The following is a 10,833-nucleotide window of genomic DNA, read 5'->3' on the forward strand; positions in this document are numbered from 1 at the left end:
AATAACTAGGGCTTCCATTTCAAATGCATATCCCATTTTTGCGCAACAGGGGTATAGAAATTCATGAGAAAGATTAATGTGGCCAATGTTAATGGTATACTTAATTGATTAATTTATCATCGATAAAGACTCAATTGGGTGAAATTTTTTTATATGGGCTTAATTTTATAATGAGAGTTTTTTTGGTCCTTAGCCTCTTCTTAATAGTATTATTTCAAATTTAAAAATAACACGAGTAAATTGTACTGTTTTCATAAACGAGTGAGCCTTGTGTTAATACCTTATAATTATTCAATTGTAATTGTACTTTTGAATCCAAATTTCATTTCCGTTGATAAACAATTATCTTTTTAGATAAATTTTAATTTGATTTTAAAATTTTATTAACTGGATAAAATATAATAAAACAAAGGAAAATAAGTAAAGAATATAATTTCTTTTATATAATAATGATCAAACCTAGGCAAAAACTAATAAAGGTAATAAAAAGATGTTGAATTTGGTGCTTGTAGTAATTTCATTTAAGTACACTTATAATTTTTTCGAATAGGTTAATAAAATTATTCATGAATTACATTAATACTTTGTATATTGTCCTCACATGGTCTTTGGACGTAAAATATAATGGAAGCAAATGTTGCTCATTGGTTGTTTAATGTTTAACTAATACTAAGCAGTATTATTACCTTAAGTGTAGTAATTTCATCTAAGTACACTTATAATTTTTTGAAACAGATTTATTAATAAAATTATTCATGAATTACATTAATATTTTGTATATTGTCCTCACATGGTTTTTGCATGCAAAATAAAATGGAAGCAAATGTTGCTCATTGGTTGTCTAATGTTGCTCTTCAGCGTGTTACGGGAACTACATCCGCTATGGCATCTGCACCTCCTGTTCGTCGAGCTTCGATTAAAGAGTTGCGTAGATACTGTGCGACTAAATTCTTAGGATTGAAAGGAGTTGATCCTTCTGCAGCTGAAGTTTTGATTGAATCTACTAAGCGCATCTTGCAACAACTTGAATGCAACCCGTGTGAAAGCGTAATATGTGTTGTTTCTCTACTGCAAGGAGAAGCATATACTTGGTGGCAGTCAGTGACACGCCACGTATCCGCAGATCAGACTAATTAGGAATACTTCCAAAAGGAATTCGAAAATAAATATGTGGGCGAACTGTATATCGAAGATAGATGACAAGAATTTTGATGCTGAAACAAGGTGGAATGTCTGTGGTCGATTATGAACGAGAGTTTTCACGATTTAGTAGGTACGCCATTGAGTTTATGCTGACTGAAATTGATGGTTGCAAGTAGTTTCTGCGTGGTTTACGTGACGAATTACAGGTACAATTAGTATCGCACAGAATTACTGAGTTTGTGGATTTAGTTGAACTGGCGAGAATGGTAGTGTAACACCCCAATACCCGGCCTAGGAGTTTAGACTGAATTTCGGAGGTCACATTGATCACCGAAGTGATCGTGGAAAATTTTAGTTTAACAACCCGAAAAACATTATAGTATTTAAGTTTCGTAAAAACTCTCAGACATAAAGTCCCGGTATTACACAAACTTAAGTCCAAATAACGTTTACATGTATTTGATACAAAAATTCATACCACAGTTTTCAAAACAGTATTAAACTAATTATTTAAAACGCGTAACAATGAGACCTCCGACGTGCCGAGTTAGCATCAGAATTCAGAAATGTACCTGAAAGGGGAAACACTAAGGAGGTGAGCTACACAAGCTCAGTGTGAGATCAACACGTGACTAATAACAGAATTACGGAAAACAATTCGATAGCGAAACATACTTACAGATATACACAGAATCAGAAAGTAACCTTCGGAAAAATGTCCCAACAGAGCGTAACAATTCAAGCACACCATGTCATACACAGACACTCAGTCACAAGTGTTTTTCAGTCAGACAGAACATAATCAAATAATCTTACACCCAGTTAGTCAAACAGATGTGTATGAATGCAGTTAAGGAATAAAAACCCACCCATCCAGCCAATACACCTCTTTGTCTCCCAATCACACCCCAAAAGAGCTGTATAAGCTTATCCAACCAAACACACTACATAGGACTTCGAAAGGCCCATCCAACCCTACACACCATGCATGTGGACTAAGCCACTCAAATGATAATATGCAGTAAAGCTAGCATATCTGCAGTACAGTGCATTGTAGTAAACCGCTGTATAGACATGTAGTTAGACTGCTATATCATATCAGAATCAGTCTTCCTTCTCTTCACAACCAAACCCCAAATAGTTTTATGCAAAAGTATGTATGCAGACAGAGGTACAGAATCAAAATACAAAATTTCCAGACAGTTATTCGGACATAAAAACTCACATCTAGACAATCAATCACAAAATTCTCATGCAGCTACAAAATGCGCACCACATACAAACTCCCACACACCAATCAAACAGATTCAGAAATGCATACACTTACTATCCCGGATTCAGAATCAATTTCATAACAACATCAAATAGCACTCAAACGAGTTGCTTACATAAAGCTGTAATAACGAAAACACACAAGTCAAAGCATATACAAAGTCCCAACCACCCTTACTGAGACTTGGCTAAGAGTCGGAACCTACAAAAACACAATCAAGCCTAAAATAACACAGATAAAAAATCAATGAGAAAGGGCCACACGGCCGTATGCCCCGACCGTGTGTAAATGCCTAGGCTGTGTGGGGAGTCAACAGGCCCATGTGGAGGGCCACACGCCCGCGTGGAAGGAGGTACACGCCCGTGTGACCCAGAGATATAGCCATGTGATCCGACCGTGTAACTCTCTGTTTGTTTGTGCTAAATAGGGTATAAAATAGACAAGATTGTGTGAGGGTTTCACACGCCCATGTGCCCACCAGACATGACCGTGTTTCCGAAACACACGTCTATGTGGGATCCCTAAATCCCCAAATAGGCCACACGACAGTGTGGCACCAAAACAGCTAAACCCTAATTATCAAATGCACACGCCTATGTACCCAAGGGACATGGTCATGTGAAAATTGACTAATTTCTCCAAATCAACCACACGGCTATGTAGCCAGGCTGTATGACACCTAATCTTGCCCAAAAACCCTAATTTCTAATTCCACACGGCAGTGTGAATAGGCACACGCCCGTGTGGCCACATATGTGGTCACGATACCACATCAGAACAGGCTGAAATTACCATTTTAGCCATCAAATCAGTCTCCAACCTTTGCTATAAAAAATATATCAGAATACACAGTATTTCCCATACTTCTTGAACAACTAAATACCCTAAATCAATGGTTTAGAGTACACATAAGAATTGTCGAAACAATAACTCGCACATAAATTAGATAAGGTTTGAATCCCACACCTGATTTGTGATCAAAGATGTCCAGAACTTGACTCAATGACTAAGAAATCAAAGCTCTTTGAAAACCACACACAACCATTTTCAAAAAAGAAAAGAAGAAAGAACAAAAAGAAAACGAAGAGAGGGGAAGAGAAGAATGTCCAGAGAAAAAAGAATAGAAAAATAATAAATAATCATAATAATAAACACTTAGTAAAGAAAATAACTATCTAACCCTTTAAATCAAAACAAAACAAAAAAATGGTCCCTCAAAACACTACTGAGGATTCAAACTCAAGACCCAAAGGCACACTAATACGTTACCAACTGCCAGACCAACAGACCTATTCTGTCACTTAAACGTGCAACTAAACACAATAGCACAACCTACTCATTGTCCCTAACCATAAAACTCAAAACTTTTAGCCCCAAAATTTGGGGTGCTAGAACTCACCCCTCTTTAAAGAAATTTCATCCCTAAAATTTCCAACTAATAGAATAGTGGTATACACAAGCTACACCACTATGCTCCCACTATGCACTCTAGTCCCAAAATGCTACCATGCTAAACTTGAACTCAAGATCTCACACACAACCAGAACACTTAACCACTAAAGGAGATACACATTTCTCCTAACACGCACAACTATTATACTCTAATCAAAACGTCGAAACATTCACAATCATACCTGTCTCAAAGTCGACGAGGACACTCCCGGATCTGATGTTCTGTGGACCCGCATCGAAAACATGCTCTTGCTTTTTTCAAACAATTACCCGGATGACGCTTCTTATAGTGCTCGTAAAATAGAGTGCTCACACCACTAGTAGCACCCACCGTAAAACCTTTATTGCCACTCAAATGCATTCTAACACACTTCACAGACCGAGGCTCTAACCTCGAAGGACTGCGATCTCTCTCATTCCCACAATCTACACACCTAGCTTGAAGCATTTCTCTAGTCCTACCTAGCCTCAAACACTTTCTCTAGCACTTCCCTCACTACCTGAGTCAATGCCTCAGTACCAAGCTCCAGGTTATCGCTACTCAAAGTTGGCAAAATCACATTGACCTCCGACTCTTGAAAAACACACGTTTCGAAGAAGCAAATGATTCATCGTGATCTTGTTTACCTTCAGAATCTATATCGATCTTGTACCTAAACTTTAAGAATATATAATTTCCAAAATCCCACACAAGCATAAATGTCTAGATATTACAGTTCTAAGCTTACCGAACTAATCTTACAATTCCCTAAGTTTAGCTCGGACCGACATTGGAGTTTCGGACATCTCATTTTTGTAAAAAGTTTTCTTCCAATCACAAGTCATTTCAAAACACTATGGTATAGTTTCCCAAATTTTTTTCTCTTTAAAATGAACACATGCGAACACAGTTATGTAAAAACACAGGCTGATTTTTTACAAACCTGGCTCTGATACCACTAAATGTAACACCCCAATACCCGGACTAGTAGTTTAGACCAAATTTTAAAGATCACATTGATCACCGAAGTGATTGTGGGAAATTTTAGTTTAACAACCTGAAAAATATTACAATATTTAAGTTCTGTAAAAACTCTCAGACATAAAGTCTCGGTATTACACAAACCTAAGTCCAAATAACGTTTACATGTATTTGATACAAAAATTCATACCATAGTTTTCAAAATAGTACTTAAACTAATTATATAAAATGCATAATTCTGAGACCTCCAGCGTGCCGAGCTTAGCATCAGAATTCAGAAATATACCTGAAAGGGGAAACACTAATGGGGTGAGCTACACAAGCTTAGTGTGAGATCGACACATGACTAATAACAGAATTATAGAAAACAATTCGATAGTGAAACATACTTACAGATATCCACAGAATCAGAAAGTAACCTTGGAACCAACGTCCCAATAGAACGTACCAATTCAAGCACACTATGTCATACACAGACACTCAGTCACAAGTGTTATTCAGTCAAACAAAACACAATCAAATAATCTTACACCAAGTCACTCAAACAGGTGCGTATGAATGCAGTCAAGTAATAAAAACTCACCCATCTAGCCAACGCACCTCTTTGTCCCCTAATCACACCCCAAAAGAGTTGTATTAGCTCATCCAACCAAACACACCACATAGGACCCCGAAAGGCCCATCCAACCCTACACACCATGCATGAGGACTAAGCTACTCAAATGATAATATGCTGTAAAGTTGGCGTATCTGGAGTACAGTGCATTACAGTAAATCACTGTACAAACATGTTGTAGTTAGACTTCAAGATCAGATCAGAATCAGTCTTCTTTCTCTTCTCAACTAAACCCTAAATAGTTTTATGCAAAAGTATGTATACAGATAGGTGTACAGAATCAAAATACAAAATTTGTGTAACACTTCAAACCCGGCCTAGATGTTATTGTCGAATCTGGTCTGTCACATTGAAGTGTTTTTTGAAAACCATATTTTCATTGAAAACCCTTCTTGAAATTTCAAACTTCTTGAAATTTAAAACTTGTACAAAACCTCAGATTACGTTTGCTTATTTTCAATCGAGGTTTATTAAAGAAACATTGTTACCTTCAAAACCTTATTGTTGCGGAAGCTTAATTTAAAATAAATGATTTGTGAAAATGTGTTATTTAAATATTGAGTTGCGAAAATGTAGCGTTTGAAAATAGTTATTATTTTGGAAAATCGGGTTCTCTTTTTAGCAGATAGGAATCACAATCAATAAAATCTCGAATTTAAAATCCAAAATTTTTTAGCTTTATTACAACCCGAATCAAAATCAAAGTGCTTTAGTAAATGAGTAAAACAGAATAAAACTTGTGCAGCTGTGTGGCCCTATCCAAGTCCCTCGCAGCTTCGAACTGTCTAACGCTAGGGATTACCTGATGTAATTTGCAAATTCGACCACCACCAGTTAGGAATGGAAGCAATGCAGGTTGGAGAAAGCGACGAAAACCTTGAAAACCTCGCCGATCCCCCCACAGAGAACAAGGAACAAATGATATGATATATAACTCTCCACAACAACAGCGTCCCAAAATCCCAATATTCTCTCCTCAAATCTCTCCAAATATCCTCTAGAACCTACTCACAAGACCAATTCAAACTCTCCAACAACAAAGTTCAAATCCAACACCAACTCTTGCCTCCTCATGAACAAAATATATAATCCTATTTGCATACAGTGAGACTCGAACTCTAATCTTCTACTAGAAACAGTAGGCCACCTTGCCACTAGACTATCCCCTCTCTTTGTGTCATAAAACAACTATAAATAATTATAAATCTTGTAAGCTAACATCCAAGTTCCCTTAAGAGCCTAAAAATTAAAATTTTGCCAACGGCTAGACTTGAGCCCAGGCTTCTCAAGCACTCCCAAATATGCTCAAATCACTTAGCCACTCAACCAAACATGCAATTTGTGTTACTCACTTGCACAACTAAAATATCTAAGAGCGGTCTCCTATCCACTTCCAAGCTCAATGCTCAATACTTCTAGGCCCAAAATTCGGGGTGTTACAACTCTACCCCCTTAAAAAAATTTCGTCCCTGAAATTTTTGGCTAACAATATAGTCGCACCACACAGACTTTACCACTACGCTCCCACTACGCACTCTGATTCAAAACATTACTACAGCCTCTTGAACCACATTCGTGCGTATCTCTTGTGGCCATTGTCTATTCACGTTTAATCAGCACTAACAGTTTTATGTAGATCGAAGTTTCACTACAGTTCTAGTCTCCTATAGCATCAGTTTGCTCTATCTAGAGTGGTATAGTCTAATTTCTAAAGTAGTCACAGTACTTCCTAACTTACCGTATTTAAATTTCTAAACTGAAAAAAGTATTCAGAAAACGTACAGATTCGGCGTCGGAGACTCGGTGTGCCACACTTTTTAGAAGAAGTATCTCAAAACATTTCACATATTAAAAAATAACCTTTTAAAATCCAAAAATTTGAAAACCAATTCCACAATCGAGTTTTGCAACTATGCTTTGATACCACTAAATGTAACACTCCAAACCCGGCCTAGACATTATTGTCGAATCTGGTGTGTCACATTGAAGTGTTTTTTGAAAACAATGTTTTCATTGAAAATCTTTCTTGAAATTTCAAACTTCTTGCCATTTAAAACGTGTACAAAACCTCAGCTTGTATTTGCTTATTTTCAATCGAGGTTTATTAAAGAAATGTTGTTACCTTCAAAAATTTATTGTTGCGGAAGCTTAATTTAAAAAAATGATTTGCGAAAATGTGTTATTTAAAAATTGAGTTGCAGAAACGTAGCGTTTGAAAATAGTTATTGTTTTGGAAAACGGGTTTTCCTTCTAGCAGATAAGAATCACAATCAATAAAATCCTGAATTTAAAATCCAGAATTTTTGAGGCCTTATTACAAACCGAATCAAAATCAAAGTACTTTAGTAAATAAGCAAAATAGAATAAAACTTGGGTAGTTGTGTGGCCCTCTCCGAGTCTCTCGCAGCTCCGAACTGTCTAACGCTGGGGATTACCTTAAAAACCTCGTCAATCTTACCCCACCGAGAATAAGGAACAAATGAGATGATATATAGCTCTCCACAACAACAACCTCCCCAAATCCCAATATTCTCTCCTCAAATCTCTCCAAATATCCTCCAAAACCAACTCACAAGACCAATTCAAACTCTCCAACAACAGAGTTCAAATCCAACACCAACTCTTGCCTCTTCATGAACAAAATATATAATCCCATTTGCATACAGTGAGACTCGAACTCCAATCCCCTACCAAAAATAGCACGCCACCTTGCCATTAAACTATCCCCTCTCTTTGTGTCATAAAAAAAAACCACAAATAATTATAAATCCTGTAAGCTAACATCCAAGTTCCCTTAAGAGGCCAAAAATTAAAATTTTTCCAACGGCCAGACTTGAGCCCAGGCTTCTCATGCACTCCAAAATATGCTCAAATCACTTAGCCACTCAACCAAACATGTAATTTGTGTTACTCACTTGCAAAACTAAAATATCTAAGAGCAGTCTCCTATCCGCTTCCAAGCTCAAGGCCAAAAATTCGAGGCGTTACAATTTGAGTTTCAAATACTAATCATAAGAGTCTCAAATACCTCCCATATCCAAAGGAGTTTTATTTAAGACGTCATTGGGTCAAGCTTTTGAAAGATTTTGATTACGTTATTGATTACCACCCCGGTAAAGCTAACGTTATAGCTGATACATTGAGTAGAAAAGCAGCGGTTGAATTGTGAGCAATGTTTGCTTAGCTCAATATCAATGACGATAGAAGGTTGTTAGCTAAACTAAAGATCAAACTGGTGATGTTTGATCGGATCAATGTAGCGTAGTTAGATGATGAGAAGTTGGCGAAAAAAGAGAAATAGTTTAGAATGGCATATTAGAAAATTTCAGCTCTGATGATTGTAGTTGCTTGAGATTTCATAACCGAATCTGCATTTCGAATGTTTTAGAATTAAAAGAGTTGATACCTAACGAACCTCATAATAGTCCTTTTGCTTTGCATCTTGGAGGAATGAACATGTATTGCGATCTGCGAGAATCTTATTGGTGGCCAGGAATGAAAAGAGATGTGGTCGAGTATGTGGCTAAATGCTTAACTTGTAAGCGAGTGAAGGTAGAAAATCAGGTTCCCACCAGATTACTATAGCCTATTTCTATTCCTAAGTGGAAATGAGACTTTATCACGAAGGATTTTGTAACAGTGTTACCTTTATCAGCAAGTAAGACAAATGCTGTATGGGTGATAATTGATTGACTTATGAAATCAGCTCATGTCATAGCGGTCAAGCCTGATTGGTCACTTTAATAGCTTGCTGAAGTTTATATTCTAGAAATTGTGAGATTGCACAGTGTCCCTATGTCGATAATATTTAATCGATATCCGTGATTCACTTTGAGATTTTGGAAACAGTTGGAATAATCTATCAGTATGTGACTTAATTTTAGCACTGCTTTTCACCCACAGACAAATGGGCAATCTGGACATGTTATTCAGATTTTGGAAGATATGCTTCGCACTTGTGTTATTGATTTAGAACCAGGTTAGGAGCGTTACTTACCTTTAGCCGAATTTGTATACAACAATAGCTTTCGATCGAGTATTCAAATGGCTCCGTATGAAGCATTATACTGTCGTAGGTGCCGAGAACCTATTTGCTAAATGAAATTGGGTGAAAGAAGAATGATCGAGCCAGAATTAATTCAAGAAACAGAAGATATTGTTAACAAAATTTGAGATAGATTGAAGAAAACTTTTGATAGACAAAAATCGTATACAGATTTGAAACATCGAGATATTGAATATTCTATTGGCAATAAAGTATTTCTTAAAGTTTCGCATTGGAAGAAAATTTTCAGATTTGGTCAAAAAAGGAAGCTGAATCCTCGTTTTATTAGACCGTATGAGATAACGGAAAGAGTGGGACCAACTGCGTATCATTTAGCTTTTCCTGTGAAATTAAAGAAAATGCATGACTTTTTTCACGTTTCAATGCTTAGAAGATATTGATCAGATTTGTCTTACATTATTTCGATGGAAGACATTGAGGTTGAACCCGATTTGTTGTATGAAGAAGAACCAGTTGAGATTTTGGCTCGCGAGGTGAAAGAGTTGCGTAATAAGCGAGTTCTGTTAGTGAAAGTGCTATGGCGTAGTCACAGTGTCGAGGAAGCGACTTGGGAACTGGAAAAGTCGATGAGATCTCAATACCCCCACCTCTTTTCAGGTAAATTTCGGGGACAAAATTTAGTTAGGGGGAGAATTGTAATGACCCTATAGTCAGGGGTGTCAAAAAGTGCATGTTCGGAACTCCGTTCCCGTAAATTGAACTCGTAAATATTTATTATTTAATAAATATTTACGAAGCTAGTTGTGTAATTAATTAGGTTCTAGTTAAACAAATTTGCTTGGAATTAAAAGTTATTAAGTATAAAGACTAAATCGCGTATAAGGTAGAAATTGAATTATGAGTTAAAAATAATTAAAGGGACTAAATAATCAAATTTACCTTTATTTCTTTAAGTGGACTGTAAATGGGTTAAAACAATTAATGATATGATATATATACTATAATAGTTTAATATATATAAGTTATATTATAATTAATAAACTAAAAGTTAAAAGTATGAATATGTATTATATAATATATGTAATAAAATAAATAAAATTATAATAGTTAGTAAGTGAAAAAAGAAAGAGAAAGACATGCAAAATAAAAGAAAGAAAAATAAAGATTAAAAAAGGAAGGACGCACAGCATCTAAGGGTTTTTTAAGTTCAAATTGAAATTGGTTAGTTAATTTAGTCCCTTTTCTTGTAATTTTTATATTTTTGGAATCCCAGTGTTTAGTACTACTCGACTCATGTTGAAATTTTAGCAATTATTAAGATTTTAAATATTGTTAATGTTGAATAGTTTTAGTATTAGGGATTAAATTGATAGATTTTTGAG

This window comes from Gossypium hirsutum, chromosome D07, assembly GCF_007990345.1.
Source record: "Gossypium hirsutum isolate 1008001.06 chromosome D07, Gossypium_hirsutum_v2.1, whole genome shotgun sequence".
In the NCBI taxonomy this organism is placed as follows: domain Eukaryota; kingdom Viridiplantae; phylum Streptophyta; class Magnoliopsida; order Malvales; family Malvaceae; genus Gossypium; species Gossypium hirsutum.